The 18,779-nt window shown below is 47.0% G+C and overlaps 1 protein-coding gene across 6 annotated transcripts in view; it reads right to left on the bottom strand.

Moving 5' to 3' along the window:
• The window catches only part of RALGPS1 (Ral GEF with PH domain and SH3 binding motif 1), a 275,362-nt gene extending 257,115 nt beyond the window's left edge, over positions 1-18,247 (bottom strand). For all 6 annotated transcript variants that reach the window (XM_030293121.1, XM_030293123.1, XM_030293126.1 and 3 more), the window contains exon 1: positions 18,149-18,247. The gene's annotated coding sequence lies outside the window, so the exon portion shown is untranslated. The remainder of the gene's footprint in view (positions 1-18,148) is intronic.
• Positions 18,248-18,779: the final 532 nt, after the last annotated feature.

Raw genomic sequence — 18,779 nt, 5'->3', positions numbered from 1 at the left:
AATCAGTACTTCATTCTTCTTTATAGCTAAATAATACTCCATTATATGGATGTACCACATTTTGTTTATCCATTCATCACCGGATGGGATATTTAGGTAGTTTCCATTTTGGGCTATTATGAATAACACTTCTACTGCTATGAACATGCATGTACAACTTCTGGTGTAAGCATTTGTTTTCAATTCTCCCAGGTATTTACCAAGGAATGGAATTAAGTCATGTGGTAATTTGGTATTTCATTTTTTGAGACACTGACATATTGTTTTCCAAAGAGTATGCACCATTTTACATTCCCACCAGCAATATGCCCTCCTGCAGAATGAAGGTACCAAGCAAATCTCTCCAGGGTGGTTCGAAAAGATGATGTCCAGAGGAATCACCACAAAAGTGGCCCCAGGTACACTGCACACCTGCACAGCATTTTATTAGCTAGAAAACACACGTTCAGGCAGACTGGATGGCATGGAGCTTGCTTTCATATCTTTTACCCCTCATATGTGTACAGTTCTTTAGAGTGGAGAGTGTCTTCACATGCATGATCCCTAGTTTACCCAGGAACTCCTGCTTTCTCTGTTAATTATGGTTTCATGTTCTGTCTTCTCTCCATCATTTCATTTGTATTATATTTTATGTCATAATCAGAACTACTTTGAAATCATCTGATACTTGAATGGTTCCACTCCCACTGCCAATCCTTTCCTATGACTTGCCCAGGTCTTTTATTCTAACTCATCTCTCAGTGATGGGAGCATGCCTTCCAATGATTTCCCCCTACCCCGGAGTGGTGCATGGTTGTAGCAAAAGCTACACACAAGGTGTGTCCTTATACAACTGGAAAGAATTTCTGTTACCACCAAATGTGAACTAAAACTGGGCTGAGAATTCTTTTTTTTTTTTTTTTTTTTGGTCACAACCTTTCCCTCAAAACTTGACAGGTACTGTCCCATTGCCCCCTGGCACCTATGCTGTAGGTAAGCCTGAGCCTCGCTAATTTTTTTTTTCTTTGATTTAAAGGTTCCTTCTGCCAGGATGGTAATGGTATCCTCTCCTAATTTTGGCTAATTTTGCCTGGCTCACGATGAGCCCTTCTAATCTACAGATTCAGGTCCTTCTTCAGAAAAACTGAGGCTTCCTTCTATGCTGTTTGTTCTGGTCTCCAGGCTGGTTTGTTATCCACACCTTGGGGTCTCCTCTGTGGCTTTCTTGTCCCTTCTGAGCACGGCAATGTGTCTCCTCCTGACCCCTTGACATATCGCGGTGCCACAGTCTCAAATGCTGGCATCATGCGCTTCATTTCCTTCTGTACCTCAAGTCCGCAAGCTGCTTTCTCATCTCTGTCTGTTGACTCATCATCTCACTTTTCACAGCATCTCTGACTTCTCAGGGAGGACAAAGACAACCTTTGAAGCTGGGAAACCTTCTGTCCAAAGCTTGCTCCTCCTCTGTTTCTTGCACACCTTACTGACTTCCCTTGACACCACTGATCTTCTCAGTGCATCCAGTGTTCCTTCTTCCATTTGTTCATCCTTAAATGAGGACACGTGAGACCTGGTCTGGTATTTACCCAAAATTTGCACACATATTCCCTTTGGTCTCCTCTCTACTCACCCTAACGGATTCAAGGTTCCTTGGGCAGGGTTGTGGGTGAAGGCCCAGCACTGCATCTGGCACTCATCAACTGGGACCACTCTTTAGTAACTGTCTTCTCTTGCCTCAGTTTCCTCTTCTATAAAACTGGATAGTAGTTGAGCTCATCTTTCAACACCCTTTAGCTCTACATTTTTATAGAGATTCATAACACATCATACAGATTTAAAAGTTACATTAGTTTGGAACCAATTATCAAGGACTTTGCTCAACATATGTAAGAACAAGTAATAACCTATTTCTTAAGAAAAACTCACTGTACTTTATTTCAAGTTAAGCAAACCACAAATATTAAGTTCAAGAAATAGGCTTCATTTGATTATATATAAGAAAAAGGAAAATTAGGGGCGCCTGGGTGGCTCAGTCAGTTGGGCGACCGACTTTGGCTCAGGTCATGATCTCGCAGTCTGTGAGTTCGAGCCCCGCATCGGGCTCTGTGCTGACAGCTCAGAGCCTGGAGCCTGTTTCAGATTCTGTGTCTCCGTCTCTCTCTGACCCTCCCCCGTTCATGTTCTCTGTCTCAAAAATAAATAAACATTAAAAAAAAAATTAAAAAAAAAAAAAGAAAAAGGAGAATTATAAATAATTTACCAAAAGCTAGCAGAGTACATGGCTCAGGGATGTACTGGGTATGAGATGCATACAAGAAAAAATAAAACAAGAAATGTATACAAGAAGGCAGAAGTTTGGTGCCTGGGTGGCTCAGTTGGTTAAGCAACTGACTTCGGCTCAGGTCATGATCTCACAGTTTGTGAGTTCAAGCCCCACACTGGGCTTCCTGTTGTCAGTGCAGAGCCTGCTTCGGATTCTCTGTCTCCCTCTGTCTCTCTCTCTCTCTCTCTCTCTCTCTCTCTCTCTCAAATTAATTAATTAATTAATTAAACATTAAAAAAACTTTAAAAGGAAGGCAAGAGCTATACACAAGCAATGGAGAATCAGCCTTTCTCTTCCTGTCAGGCTGCCCAGCCCCCCACCAATTCCATAACCTTCAGTCTTGTCTAAACACTGGAAACCAGGTGGGAACACTGTAACAACCATGTCATCGCTGGACCTGTCTTTTCAGAGACATAAGGGATAATGACACTGATCGAGAGCTTCCCATCGGCACACATATTATCCCAATTAATCCTGGCAAGCACCTGTTAGGGCACTCACTCCTCCATGTTCTCTGGCACTCCAACATGTCCCGTTGGGCAGGCCAAGAATGCAACCTCTGACCAGCCTTTACCCAGGCCACTTTTCAAGGTTGTGCTTGCAGTGGGCAGCTTTGAGGGATGAGACAATGTCTCCCTCAGGGCTGAAAAGCAAGCTTGCTTACTGCCTGCTATAAAGCACCTGGTGCCCCCAGCCCTGACACAGAAGCACAGCCTCCATCTGGGCCCATGGCATCACCCCCATGGAATGTGGGGGAAGAGAAATGGACACACACGCTAATGTTTATGCTAGCAATAAAGTCCTTTGCCTCTGACTCAGGCATTACACATACAAAAAGGAAGAAGGAAGGAAGGAAGGAAGGAAGGAAGGAAGGAAGGAAGGAAGGAAGGAAGGAAGGAAGGAAGACAGAGGAAGTTCTCCCTCCTAACTCACCCCAACCTGAATCCTGTAACCCACCTCTCCTAGATCCCATAACAGAGCTCAGTATACATCTTCCCATCTTTAACTCCAGGTTTTGTTCTTTAACTCAAACTCATCTGGAGTCTCCACTGCTGTTTAGGTCAAGCTTAGCAATTCCTTCTGGCGTTGAAAGCCAAATGTCCCAACAATGTAATAACCATTCCTTCCCTTGCTATTGTGTAACTCCTGATGGCTCATGAATTAAGGTCTTGTGCATGTTAGCAAAGAAATCATTTCTTTTCCAGGAATCTGTTTTCCTGCTCTTACCCAAGAGCCATATGGAATTAATAAATTACTGCTGTATAATAAGTTGTGAAGGTTCAATCATTTATAGGCCATATATATGAGGCTGATCTCAACTACTCTGAGACTCCACATATTTTACATGGGGCCAATAATGGTGATGCTGGCCCCCAATAACCATCCTCCTCTCCTTCTTTAGTAACAGAAATTCTGGTCTGTAGGTGGACACATGGCTTCCCTGAATAGAGATTACATTTCCCAACCTCCCTTACTGCTAGGTGTGGCCATATGACCAAGATCAGGCCAATGAGATGCAAGAAATGTCATGCACAAATTCTGGAAAGTGGCCCTCAAAGGCTGGAATGCAGATGCAAAAGCTAGAGCTCCAGCAGCCATTTCAGGCCTTGAAGTGACCTCAGACTTGGAAGTCATTCCCAAGATAGCCTCATGATGGAACAACAAGATAGAAGGAACCTGAGTCTCTGACCATATAGGCTCTATACCTACCCTGAGCTGATTATCTCTTGACTTCTCACACATGAGAAGTTTCTATCTTATTTATCTTTGTTATGTCTTTGTTATTTTAGTTTTCTGTCACTTATACTCCAAACTACAAAAATGGCTCCCTCATAAGGACAGAGATAAATGTTATATGAGAATATGTATCACGAAAGATATCCAATAGATGTCAATTTTTATATTCCCCCAACTAAGGGTCTAGCACTATTTTTACACATAGCAGACAAACTCAAACATTTGTTGAAATGAACAGGAATCTAGAAGAATGAAGGCCATTTCTGTGCCCTAAAATTTTTTTAATGTTTTTACCAATTTCTTTTTCCAGATAAATATCACTATTTTATCAAGTTTTGTAGACTATCTCATTGGAATTGCCAACATTTGAAGATATGGCATTATCACTATTACTATGTGTAGACTTCCCTGGAAAGAGCCAGAAGTTGATTGCTTGATCAACTGATTGATTTTCATCTTATCCATTCAAGAAACATTTTCCCCCCACGCCCTCAAAAAAACATTTAATAAGAGGCTACTCAGTAACAAGCCTCATCATAAAAATGAGACTTTGGCATTAACAACCAAACACTAGGTAAATAATCCGTAATGCCACCTCCCCCAATATCCACCAAAATACTCAGAAAGATAGAAGAGGTGATACAAATCTATACCATCACTAAAGACTAAGGCTAATGTGCTAATTGGTCCTTATCACCTCCAATTATTGATCCAGGATCAACAGCTGAGCCTATTATTGCTGAAGTCCTTTACATCATACGTGTGCTACATTGGTGGGGTTTAGTCCAGTGGAGAAATCAGCAGAGGTATTCACGCAAGGATCATATTATCATCATCAGCATTACTACTGTTGTTTACTGAACCATTACTCTGTGATAGACACTTTGTCAAACACCTTCTCTGTACTAATATACCACTGAGTTCTTATAAAAATTCTCTAAGATGGGTATTGCTATCACACCCATTTAATGTGAGAAAACTCACCCTAGCAAGTGAGGCCCCAGGAGGTCAGGTGACCTACCCAAGGACACTGTCAATAAAAGTATCTTCACTGGCTGTGGTAGTGAGTCCTTAGGCAAAGGCAGGATTTGAACCCAGTTCAGTCAGCCCCATTTTCGGAACCACTTCTCTGTGTTCCATCCCACAAGAGCTGAACAGCGTTTTATGTTCTGTACTGGTACACGTACTCCCATCCACTCATCTGCTCCCTTCTCTTTGCTAAACATTGAGGTTTTTCAACCAATGAACATTAATCCTTTTTCTTTCTCCTTTTGTGAGAGGCAAATGGCTTCATATCAGGGTGGTGGGCCCTGATATCAAGGACAGCTACTCACCTCCAATTATCCCTGATCCTTTCTCACCACTCTTCAGCTGTGGTTTTCAGCACCAGGGCCAGTGTCAACTAGGTCTCCGCCTCTGCCCTACACTCCCAGGTTTTGGGGTCAGGGTATTACTTAAAGATGCATGTGGCATCACACATCAGATTCTCGTTGGCTCTTCACTGGGTTCTGTAAGCTGATCTCTGTCAGGCATTTAGGCCTACCAGGGGGGTGGACTTCCACTTTTGTCAATTTAGGACACCCTTCATGAGCAGTCTGGGTAAATCTCATGTACACTAACTCTAAGACCCATCTGTAAGTTCTGGAAGTTGTACACCAGGCTCTGACCTGCTGCCCAAGCTCAGGACACACAGGAGACCGAGAATGCACAACCCCAGTCACAGGGCTCCCACATCACTTTAGTCCAGTCTGCACGGTTTTGTCATCTTCCTGGACTTCCTCGCACAGCTCTGACAGCTCCCGATCCTGGGATCTAGACACACACCCTTCCCAACTGAGGCTGCAGACCTGTCCTGAACCTCAGAACACTGGATGGGGCCCCGACTTTCCTGCTTCAGGAACCAGAGATTTCAAACCAAAAGAGCAGCAGTAGCAGGCACGGTGCACTGCCTGAGGAGGTCTCAGGGAAGATGAAGGGTTGAGACACTGGCCGCAGCCAAGAGCCTCTCTCGGTCTTTTGCACACAGAAGCAAAAGGAACTAATGTTGGACTGTCTCCAACATTAGTGAAAATAAAAGTGTCAGCAGGAAGCCTGGGGCACCCAGCTTCAAGGGCAGGGCAGAGGCCCTGCAGACAGCGAGCTGGAGGGGATGCCCCAGCCACCAGTCTCCACACCATTATCTTCCTAGGTTACTACTTTCTCACTGACCCTCCTCCAGCTCCTTCTCTGACTCTTCTATGTGCTCCATCCCTCGCACTGGTGCTCCCCAGCACTCCAGCCAGGATCCCGTGCCCACTATGCAGAAACTTCCTGGGTGACCCACCTCTCTCCTATCACTTTGGGCCAGCTATACAAGGATGACCCCAAGTCTCTCTCTCTTAGCCAGCAGGGTATTGGAGCCACCTGTGAAGGCTCCACAGCATACAGATGACCAGTCTCTCTCCCCCAAACACCACTGAGGATCCTGATGCTCCAAAGACTGAGGACCACTGCTCTGGCCCAGATCTTTCTCTGAGCTCCAGGCAAGCAGGCCAGCTGCCAAAACGCTGTCCCACAGGCCTCCCAAACTCAGCTTGGCTGTTGCCAACACTGAATTCACTACTTCCTCCTCCTCAACCCAATACCCCTGTCTTGTTCCTTATCTCTGTAACTGGCCCAGCCCTTAATATCACTAAAGTGAGAAACCCTGATACTGCCCTCCCATCCACTAAATATGCAAGAAAGGAGGCCTCTTCCTCAGCTTCTCCCAAATCTGCCTCCTCCTCTCCATCCCCATGGCCAAGCTCAGGGGCAAGAGCCCTGCACTCATCTCCCCCACACCATCCTCTGCACCAGGGTCACAACCGGCAGTGTTTTCCTCCTCCCGTAACTCTGGAACGGTACTCCGCTGGCCACAGGACACCATCTGAACTCCCAAGCACTGCCTTCGAGTCCCTCTGAGAACTGACCCTGAACCACACCTCTGACCTCATCTCCTGCCAGCGTCTCCTCCCTGTGTTCATGAGCTTCACCCTCTAGCAATGCCAGGCAGCTCACCACTCCTGACACACAGCATGTTCTTTCCTGCTTCTGTTACTCTGCAGTCTGTGTCCTCTGCCCGTGTCCCTCTTTGCCTGGGAAACTGAAAATCCATCTTTAAGATCCTGTGAGTCTGGTTCCATCCCACAAGCTCCCATTTCTACTGCTTGCCATCCCTGACGCAGCATCACCACTCTCATCTATTTACTCCTGTGTGTCAGGTCCGTGGGCTCCTGAGGGCAAAGCCTGCGGTGCCAAACCCAGGTGTGAGCTCAGGAAATGTGGAATGAAAACCACTAATGAGATCAAAAAGCAAAGAAAGCAACCAATCTTGAAGGCAATAAAAATAAACCCAACTGCTATCTTGGAAACCATGGCAGGTATTGTTTCAGTAATAGACGCTTTCGGTGATAGATGGGAATTATGTAAAACAGGAGTCAGCAAGAGCCTGTCGGGGATGCCTGCGCAGGTCAAGAAAACAGCACCGGGACCACCAACCACCAGGGTGTGAACACTACAGAGTTTCCCTCGCAACTCAGTACTCCAGCCACACTGGCTCTCTGTTAACGTCTGGAATTCGCCATGCCCTTGTCCCAACTGGAACCATGACCATGCAGCTGTCACCTGTTCACCTGGTCAACTCCAACTCATCTTTTCTGTGGAAAGTGGCTCTGGCCTTCCCAGCAGGCAGAGCTGCCCTGTTTACAGTCGGCAGGCACCTTCTACTCCCCTGTAGCCATCTTCAGTGCTTCAGTTAATGTTTTCTATGCTTGTTATTGTTTTTGTACTTATTTTTATACTTCTTTAACTTTGCTGCTAGATTATGAGTTAAAAGACAGCAAGGACCAGATTCATCTTTTTTTCTGTACTGTGGCCCCACACTCAGCAGGCCCTGAACAGAAATGGATGGATTATGGATGGATGGATGGATGGATGGATGGATGGATGGACGGCCAGACAGATAGACTGACAGGCAGGTAGGTCTAAAAGACAGGCAAGAACAAGGAATAAGGCTGCCTTTCATTGCTGGTACAATAGTTCCACATCATCCAGCTCTCTTTACTCTGACTCAACCCTCACAAAGCAATCTCAGATTTTAAAACTGGGGCTTTTTGAGGTGCCTGGGCGACTCAGTTGGTTGAGCACCCGATTGCGGCTCAAGTCATGATCTCACAGTTCGTGAGTTCAAGCCCTGCGTCAGGCTCTCTGCTGTCAATGCAAAGCCCGCTTCGTATCCTCTGTCCCTCCCTCTCTCTGCCCCTCCCCTGCTCGCTCGCTCGCTCTCTCTCTCAAAAATAAACATTTAATATAAATAAAATAAGAAAGGATAAAAATAAAACTGGGGCTTTCCTGCTGAAGAAAGGACACATACACATCAGGGATATTCCTGTTTATTTGGAAAGCAGGTGTCAGAACAAACTGACACACTTGCATTCTGGCTTCATATCCGGTGATTTTTCTATAATTCCAGGCTGCTGTCTCTGTTCCAAAAGGATACTGGCTATATTTATAAAACTAGGTTCCAAGAATCTCTCAGCCTTTAAGAAGCCCCCTAAGATCATGATGAAGCTCCCTAAGATCAATATGCATATTGCCACCAGACCCCAGAGCTGCCCACGAAGTAAGTCAGGACTTAGTTCCTCCGACTCAACAAAGGACCTCAATGCAGAGGTTTTCATCAGAGGTAAATGCTTCTTCATGAACATGGTCTATGTGCAACGTTTTATGTCCTGCAGGAAGTCGTTACGAAACGCAATGTACAAATGGATGTGCTAAAGTCCATAGGATTTGCTGGGTGGAGAATCAGGACATGGAGTATGAAACCCTGGCAAAGTCCCACCCTCAGCAGTGGGAAGAGTGGACTCCGTGCCCTTTAACTTTCAGGACGGACTGACACCACATCTGATGAGTGCAAAGTTCACAACAGTGCTCATTGCAAAAGAGCCCTGTAGCAGGTATACCCAGAGAGAAAGTAGAGAAATAAGGTAACTAGAGCAACCTGGCAGGTTTGAAAACAGCAAGAGAATGCTGTCTATCAATCATCAAAATCTTATCTAAAAGATTCTAATCTTCTAATCTTATCAAAAAGCTTCCCAACAAGAACAAATTCTAATCTTAGTTGTCAACCCATCAGCACATGCATTAGTAATTACTGTACTTTACAAGGAAGATCAGGGTTTCCTAGTCCCTAGAATGAAAACAGACCTTAAAACCCTCACTGCAAATTGCACTCCTTAAGTTCCATTATCAGGAAATTAAAATAACTAAAACTAAGAGAAACTATCACAAGTACCTTTTTCAATGAACACGTTTCCTTATCTCACCTATGACTCTTCCAATGTCAGAAACCACACCTTGAGGCAGCACAGGGTGCAAGAAAAGACAATGGAGGAGCCCTCAGTTTCTCCCACAGCTACATCTTGGGCAACTTGCTTGGCCTCTCTGAGCTTCCATTTTCTCCCATGCACCTCAAAGACTGCCTTGTAAAAACCAAGATGACCCTGAAAAAACAGGTGTCAAGAGACTTTGTAAAGTGTTGAGATACTTCATAATGAAGGGACCTCAGATCCAACGTTCTCATTTCATAGATTCAAATCAGTTACTGGACACTTACCGTTGACTTCATTTATTCATTCGACAAACACTTATGGGGTACCTGCTATGTGCCAGATGCTATGACAGGCCCTAAAGACCCAATGGTGAGCAAAACAGCCCTAGTCCAGGATCTGACAGCACTACGGGAGACAGACATCACCAACCACTGCACGACAAAGCATATTGTTACACCCAGCAGGCCATGCTTGAGATCTGGTCTTTTTTCTAAGGGAGGTCAGAAGCCACTGAAGGGTTTTAAGCAGAGAACCACACACAACTCATTCTGGCTGCCTTGTACTAGCCCTGGGCTGGGCCCAGGATATGGCAAGAACAAATGCAGGCTCTTACTCTACAAAATCAGCCGGCAGGGAGGGGGGCGGGGGTGGTGTTCACCAGGAAGTCCTCATTAGTCACAGAGTGTTATGACACACTACGGGAGGGTGTTGTGGGAGCCTGTGGGGGGAACAGTCTAGAAATGCTAGTGGGCCGAAAGTGTTGGAGATATGGTGCCCAGAGGAAAAACAAATCAAAACACGGCTACAGAAAGGACACGCAATAAAAAATACCTCAAAATGGTCAAAGTCACCAATTCCACGTAATAAACTTCAGTGCCACAAAAAGAGACACAGCATATTCTCCTGAATGTATTAACTTGTTTTCCATAAATATTTAATTACTGAGAAATGTATCAAAAGCACAGATTTCTCTTGACCTAATTATCAAGCTTATACAAGAGTGGGTGAGAATTATTATAGCCAATAAACATGAATTTAATTATACTCATCAGTCTTTCTTTCATCTTTACGAAGAGAAGATGATTTTCAAAGACATCTTTGACTGTTGAGGCCAAATATTTAAATTTCTTGATTAGTCAAGTAATTGTCTTCACCTTAAAATAAAACCTTATAATAAAAATATTTAAATCTTCATCTCATTTTTTTAAATTTTTTTGTTTAATGTTTGTTTATTGTCGAAGGAGAGAGAGACAGAGCGTGAGTGAGATAGGGGCAGAGAGTGGGGGAGACACAGAATCCAAAGCAGGTTCCAGACTCTAAGCTGTCAGCACAGAGTCCAACGCCGGGCCTGAACTCACGAGCCATGAGATCATGACCTAAGCCGAAGGCTGACGCTTAACCCACTGGGCCACCCAGGAGCCCCTAAAAATATTTAAATCTTAAAGAGGAAAAATATAATGTTGCATCCGTTCATATTAAAGACCCTCCATTTAACGTGGAGTCACAGAACAAGGAGACAGAAACAACTGGGAAACGAGCCTTCATTTCCTGGACCAGCCTGAGACAAGGCCCCCCCTCACAGTGACTCCATCCTCTCCCTTACCAACAGCCAACTGCTTTTGTGGGTGTGCACACTTGCATCCAGTCCCAACACAAGCTGAGTTCCTCCTGCCACCCTGGATGACCCTACTAGCCCCTCCCACCGAGGACATCTGAGTTTTAACATATTCCTTGTGCGATAACTCAAGTAACTTCCATAGGCAGTAAATTAACATCCCCTAAAAAAGCATTCTGCAAGCACGCTAACAATGGATGAAGAGAACATTATTCCAGCTCACATCTACTGGGTGCTCATGATGTGTGAACTCTATGCCGAGCCCCATTCCACATGATCACCTTGAAGCCTTTTAGGAACCATATGGAGGTAAGTACCATTGTGAAAAGTACGGGAGATGATTCATTTTCAGAAACATCAAATAAAAGCTGTACTACTTAACAGCAGGATTACATTACAACCTACTGGACATATGTATGAACCCCGCCCCACCCAGCCCACAGTGGAGTCCCAAACCCTTAGATACTTCATTTCCTGGTTCTTCTTCCCCTCTCTGTTTCGCGAACTTACTTTCACGGGCTTTGCAATGAGCATGCGCCAAAGAACAAAGGAGGGACTGAGAGTCTCTGCATCCCTCAGGAAATGTACATTTGTTCCAATTAGACTACTTTTTGCTTACACGGGCATAGGCGATGTCTGGGTAAGGCTGTAACCTCTGTAGTATTCAGCCAATGAGGAATCAGGGGAGGAACTTGCATACTAGGAGATAAATTTCTGCTGTAACTGCCCCAAGTGTGCCGGTCTGTCAGACACCCGCTCTGACAAGAACGTTCATTGAAACCTTGCTTCACTGCATCCCTCCTTTGATTGGGTCAAGTGGGCTTATTTCCCACATCATCACACTTCCTATATCAATGAGGAAACAGAGGAGTGGTCACTTGACCAAAGCCACCAGGGTTTTGAGTGGTGGAGTTAGGACCCATACCCACATTGGCCTGACTCTAGAGTCTGCACTTTAAGCTCTGATGTCAGGAGATAAATCTCCTACAGAGAACATAATGGAGTCAAAAGCTCTGCAGAAAAACTGTGGGACAATTTGTCATTCTGGGTCTTCATTGCCTCTGCTCTCCTCCATAAGTGCATGTGAAACAAGCCTGGCTTATGCCTCCCCTTAGGGAAAAGATGTGGAATTGATCAGTGCAGGTGATCCAATGAAGAAAAGGTGCTCACGACGGTGCTGGGCTGGAAACTACCTTTGAGAAGGGCTTGTGTAAAAAAAAAAAAAAAAAAAAAAAAAGGGAGAGGAAACACTTGTGGACAAACCCATAACTCGGGGTTAACGGGGCCCATGAGGAGTATCCCTAGAACTCCTCGAGTTCTTTGTGACTTCAGAGCTGGTTTCTCAGACACCATGGCCATCATCTTTACCACTGGCACCATTACCACTATACTAGAAACCAGAGAAAACAACTGAAGAGGTGCTCCTCAGTGCTCCAAAAGAACCACGAATAACATGTGAGCAGTCTGTAGGAACAGCTTTCTATCAGGCACCAGGCTAAACGTGCCACTGCATTATTTCACTGAATCTTCAACAAGAGTCCTAAGTTAGGTAACACTGCTATCCCCATTTAACAAATCAGTAAACAAGACACAAACAGGAAGACATTTGCCCAAGGCCTTATGTGCGGAAGAGCCAGAATTTGAACCCAGGTCTGCCTGGCTCCAGAGCATGAATCTGCTTGGCCCCTTGACTTGAGGTCTCCTGTCACAGTCAGTTGCCTTCTGATCACCTTCTGTTTGCATGTGGCTCCTCCCCCAACCATGAGATCCTCAAAGGCAGGGACAGGACTCCTTCATCTCCACACATTCCCAGCATTCAGCAAAGGGTTTAGCCCAAAGCAGGAACCCAGCAAGGCTGGTGAGTGAATCCCCGCATAAAGGAAGTAAGGTCACCTCTCTTTTTAAGAAAATGGCCCTAAAAATGCCCCCAGGATGCCCCTCACAGATGCCAACCTGACCAACCGTCCACTTCCTCTGGTCAAAATCTATGCACCACTACTCTGCTCCCTTGAGCCTGCTCCTCCACAACCTCACCACAAGAGAAAGATGAGCAGCCATGCTCTGAGGAAAGTCAAGGTGGGCTTAACAAATATGAGCAGTTCATGTTTAGAGCTGTCCTTTTTTCTGCTTCCCTATCTTGTCCTGGAGCATCGGGAGCAAATAGTTCTTTCCTCTCCCATCTCTAAGACTCTTTGGACAAGTACCACCAGCCACACCCAAAGCCTACAGCTAGTATATGGCACAACACATGCCTGTCAGAGTCAGCACTCAAGTAGTTGGAAAGTGAAGGAACAGAGCCCAGAAACCGGGATTCACCAGAGAAATAATGACTTATCAATAAGAGCTTGCCAACATTCAGTTGGTCCAGAGGTACGTCCCAATGCCCACCAAGAGCCTACCCTGAAGACTCAGCAGCAAAGACAGCAGGAGGGTTTTCCTGTGCAGGGAGGAGCCACAGACATAAACCGATGCACGCTATAACACAGTGCATGTTCTGATCAAGGCAGACACACAATGAAAGTCAAGGGAGTACAAACAGGAGCGGTCACTTGTGCCTAGAACAGAGTAGGTTTCACAAAGGTAGGGATATTTAACCTGGGAAGCCATTCCCAAATCACCCAGGGAGAAGTCACTATTTCCTAACTCCATGACCCCTCTACTGCTCGCCACCCCAACGTTGGGCCCACCACAACTGTTGGGTAATCAGTGACTTAGGTGTCTGTCTCCCTGCACAGTATGTGAGCATCCCAAGGGCAAGGACTTTGGGCACTGTCCACGGCTCAGTCTCAACTGCCCAGGAAATATCTGCCAACAAAAAACAAAAGAGGCTACTTCAGGTTATTAATAACATGGCAGCTACCCCTTCTTGAGCATCTACTAAGACCTGCTATCGCTGCAAGTACTTTGTATGCATGATCTCATTTCCTCCGCACAAAAACCTCAAAAGGCAGATTTTATTATCATCATCCATTTACAGGTAGGAAGACTGAAATGCAGAAAGATTAGGTAAATTGTCCCAAGTCATACAGCCAGTGAGTGACAGCTCAACTTTGAATCAAGGGCTGAATGGAAAGTCAGTTTTCATTCACTAACAAACAGATCCCTTTTCCTTTCTCTTTCTGCTGTCCACCTTGCATCCAGATATACGGCTGCCTGTAGTCTATTGTTCAATGGGACCAAAGCCATTTGTTTCCTAGAAAAGAACAAGGGATGTCTCTTGTTATTCTTCTAAACAATGACTGCTAACCATTACTGAGTAAACATCATGGGGAGGGCGGGGAGACATGGATAAAATTGTGCTTACAACATCAGTTGAAAACATTTATTAAGAAGGAACTGTGTGTACCAACTGGAACATAGTCCAATGTTGGAACAATTTCCAAAACAGATCAAGTGAATAAATGAAGGAGAAAGAGGATGTACAGACACCATTCTTTCTGTAAGAGAAAGGATATATAATAAACAAGAAAATGGTAATGGTGGTTGCCTCTAGGGAGAAGGACTGGCAGCTGGAGGCAAGAAAGACCCTTTATAATTTGTTCCCCTTTGAATGACTTGCCTTTTTTTTAAAGTTTATTCATTTATTTTGAGAGCAAGAGAGATGGGGGGGCAGTTGAGAGTGAGTGAGAAAGTGAGGGGGAGAGGGAGAGAAAGAGAGAGAGAGAGAGGGAGAGAGAGAGTGTCACAAGCAGACTCCACCCTGTCAGTGCAAAGCCTGATGTGGGTCTTGAGCTCACGAATTCCGTGAGATCATGACCTGAGCTGAAACCAAGAGTTGAACGCTTTTTTTTTTTAATGTTTATTTATTTTTGAGACAGAGAGAGAGAGACAGAGCATGAACGGGGGAGGGTCAGAGAGAGAAGGGGACACAGAATCTGCAGCAGGCTCCAGGCTCTGAGCTGTCAGCACAGAGCCCGACACAGGGCTCGAACTTACAGACCATGAGATCATGACCTGAGCTGAAGTCGGACACATAACCGACGGAGCCACCCAGGCGCCCCCCAAGAGTTGAACACTTAACAGACTGAATCACCCAGGCGCCCCATGAACTACCTGCCTTTAAAAAGAGAAGCCATGTGTGATATTTTTTTTTTTTTACTTCTTAAAAAAATAAGATTAAAAACACCATTTAAAAAAACCACTTTTTGCCAGGCTTCTTCCAAATGCTCGCGTACATATAACTGCAACTGCGAAGAAGTATGTATGCTTATGAACAAAAGCTGGGTGGACTTCATTTATGGTAAAACAGAACTGTGAAACAGCTTTGGTCTTTCATGCTGAGGTTCGCCAATTTCACTAATGTTGCAATAGGTTTTTGCAAATAAATCAATAGCATTTTGAAGACAGAGATACAACATACATATAAGCAGCAGGGACAACGTGCCACACCTTCTTCTTAAATCCCTTCATCTGTTCCTTCAACAAGTATTTAATAAGCACCTACTACGCACTAGGCAAAGTGTTAGGCAGATTTTTTTTTTTTTAAACAGCAGCTCATTAGTTTCTTCCCCCCTGCCTTTCAGGAAAATATGACAGCATGCTGATGAGAATGCCGGAGCAAGCACAACGCTTGATGTTCTCAGTCTCACACCATCCTCACTCAGCCTAGAAAATGGAGGTCTGGCAAAGAGATTTGTTCAAGGTTATACAAGAAGTGAAGGCCTCAGAATTACCAGTCCTGCTCTCTTTACATGCCTCATGCTATTCTGTTGTGTTGAAAGATGAGTAGGCAGGGAGGGGAGAAATGGACCCTAACGTTGAATGCCTAATATATCAGGTGCTTTCACATACCTTGTCTCATTTATTCTTCATAACAACCTCTCAATGTGGACATGATTATCCTTGTTTCACAAATAAGGCAAACAAAGCTCTGAGAAGTTGAGAAACTGGTGCACAAGACTTCCAACCTGACCCACCTGACTTCCAAGCCAGAGCTTTCACCCTCCATACTGAAGAGGAAAATCAATTTAAAAAGGTAGACTGGGGCCATATCGCAAAGAGCTTCGGGTTCAATATTTTCTATTGATGAAGTTTCTCTCAACCAACCAACAATTGGTATTGTCACTCCAATAACAAGCAAAGAGACGATCCCCTCATTATGCAACGCATGTTCTAACTTTTGTGTGCCACCAAGTTTGGGCTTTCCTTTTAACCCACAGAGCATGATGGTTATCCAGAGGGCAGCAATCTCTGAGAACCATTTACACAGTTTCTGCCAGGCCAGAAAGGGAAAACTCACACATGCAAACTGCTAGACCCTCTGGGTGCCCGCCACACAAGCCCAGGCCCCAGTAAGGACCCATCCCTGAGACGCCATTCCCATGATGCCACTGGGCCACCACCACCCAGCTGAGAGGTAGCGAAATAGGCCAGCGCCACAGTGGTTGGCCTCCAAAAGTTCCATTCCTCCTAAAGTAAAGAAAAATGCAGGCCAGTGCAGGAGAAGCCTCTTTCTCCTGCAATGCAGGTAGGAGAAATGACAGTGTGTTCAAACTGCTAGTGAGTAGAGGTATTGTGCACCAAAAAGTCACACACATGGGTTCCCTGCTATCTTCTGGATAGGAGGGAGCCCTCTCATCTTGATTTCTTCTCTCTGCCCCTGTAGGAAGCTAATGAAATTCTCACATTCCTTTCTTTTTAGTGTCTTCCTTCTGGAACGTGGTAAAATCAGAGTTCCTACTTGGATGGGGAGGAAGAATTCCATAAGGCTCAAGCCTAAGCCTCATGATCCAGCTCAGAGTCCTCGCTGGGGTTGGGGTCTAAAGGTCAGCAAACAATTAAATGTTCCTCGGTTTCCACCTGCCATCGCTCCCTGCCACAGATCCCTCAGTGGCCTTGATCCAAGACAGGACTGAGTCTTTTGGGCACTCTCTGCCATAAACCTCATCCCAAACTCAAACAAGAAAATGGTCTATTAGAAATACCCTTCTCTTTAAACCCCCAGTCCGTGAATCCAACCTCCCTATCGGCAAGAGGAAGGAGACTCATAACTTTAGCCCATAATTTGCTCAATAAGCATTTTTCCATCCTAACCTCACAAGTCCCCTGGGAGGCACACAAGGCAGGTTGCGCGCTGCTATAGATGCTCGTTTTGCAGAGGAAGACACAAAGCTCAGAGAGGTGAAAGACTCTCCGGGGGTTGCACAGAGGCAAACGCTTCTGAACCCTCATTCCTGTTCTCCCCCCTCACCAGGCTGCCATGTCAGTCTTTTGGAGACTGCCATTGGGAAGATCTGCAGCAGCATCTGGTACCAGGACCCTTCAAGCTTCACACTAACTACTCTTCCAGCAAGCAACATTTCTCAAACACATTTCTGATCATCAAATGAATGCCAACCGCCGACCCCAATCGAGGCAGGCCCCCCTGCAACAGCACAGGGAAAGCCCCTGAGATCGTGAAAAACGACGCGCCCCACTTACCGCACAGCGTGTCATAGCCTAATAAACGGGGCGAGCTAAGATCCAAGTCAGCCTCAAGAGAAGCACAGGCAGGCCCGGCCAACCCCTCTGGCCCAGCGGCAACCCTCGAAGCCTCCAGAATATTCAGAAAGCCCAAAGCTCGCGCGCCCACCCAAACCCCACTACAACGGAGAGAGCTGCATTCCCTGCTCCGGAGACCACTCACCCTCCGCCAGCTCGTCACCTGAGGCACCGCTTCCGGACCTGCAACCGCTCGGTGCCCCGCCCCCCGCCCCTGCAGGTCTCCCTGGCCCCGCCCTTTGCACCTGTGGTTTTTTTCAGGCCCGGGCTCTCCAGCAGCTCAGACCTCACCTCGCAAGCCCCCTCCTACTGCCTATTCTGTGGTCCCACCTTGCCCCGCCCCCACACCTGCAGCCCCCTCTTCCCCGCCCAACTGCCTCCACCAGCCCCGCCCCCAACACCTGCGGCCTGTCCCCACCTCCACCCCGACACCCACTGCCCTTCACACCAACCCCTCGCAGGACGAGCGCGCCTAAGGCCCCCGGCCCGGCCCCCCGCGCCCCTGAACCCTCCCAACACCACCCCTGCCCCCCGGCCCCGCCTCCCTCCCCGAGGCCCCTCCCCGGCCCAGCGGCCCCTCTGGGTCCCGCCCCCCGCACCTGCAGCTCCCTGCGGCCCGGCCCTCAGGGCCCCGCCCCGCCCCGCCCCACGGGCCGCTCCTCTCACCGCCCGCTCTCGCCGCCGCTGCTGCAGTCCCGGCCGGTCACCTTGACGCGGGCCGCAGTGGCTGCCGCCGCCTCCTCATGGCCCTGGGAGCGGCCCAGGCGGCAGCGGCGCCTTCGCTCGCAGGCCGGGGCCGGGCCGAGCCAGGCCGGGGCCGGGCCGGGCGCAGCTGGAGCGCGGGCCGACGCGGGAGCGGAGCCGGTGCCCAGCCGCAGTAGGAACCGTCCGCTCCTGGGCCTGAGCGGCGGGCCGTCCAACCAATCGGCGCGCGGCGCCAGACCAGCCCACCCAACCAGTTCGAGGCAGAGGCGGGGACACGCAAATCGGCCGGCTGGGAGCGCCAGTGCGCAGCCGCTGCAGCTTTGGTCCTCGCTGGCCTCGGCCTCAGTTCCAGCCTGAGGACGCCCTCTCAGCCTGTAAGGATGCTCTCCGCGGTCTGCACACCTCTCTCAGCGCCCTGCCACGCCCATTTTCTTCCTAGAAATAGCAGTGCATCTTATTCCCCGTACATCCTTCCAGGCCTCCTACAATCTCCCCTTGAAATCCCTACCTAGGATTTATCGTTTTGAACAACAACAACAAAAAAATGGTTTTGTGAGAGACATCACCTCAATGCTCATTCTGTTCAACTCAG

Source organism: Lynx canadensis, chromosome D4 (assembly GCF_007474595.2).
Source record: "Lynx canadensis isolate LIC74 chromosome D4, mLynCan4.pri.v2, whole genome shotgun sequence".
In the NCBI taxonomy this organism is placed as follows: domain Eukaryota; kingdom Metazoa; phylum Chordata; class Mammalia; order Carnivora; family Felidae; genus Lynx; species Lynx canadensis.
The sequence above is the reverse complement of the archived record's forward strand: the minus strand, read 5'-3'. Positions and strand labels throughout refer to the sequence as shown.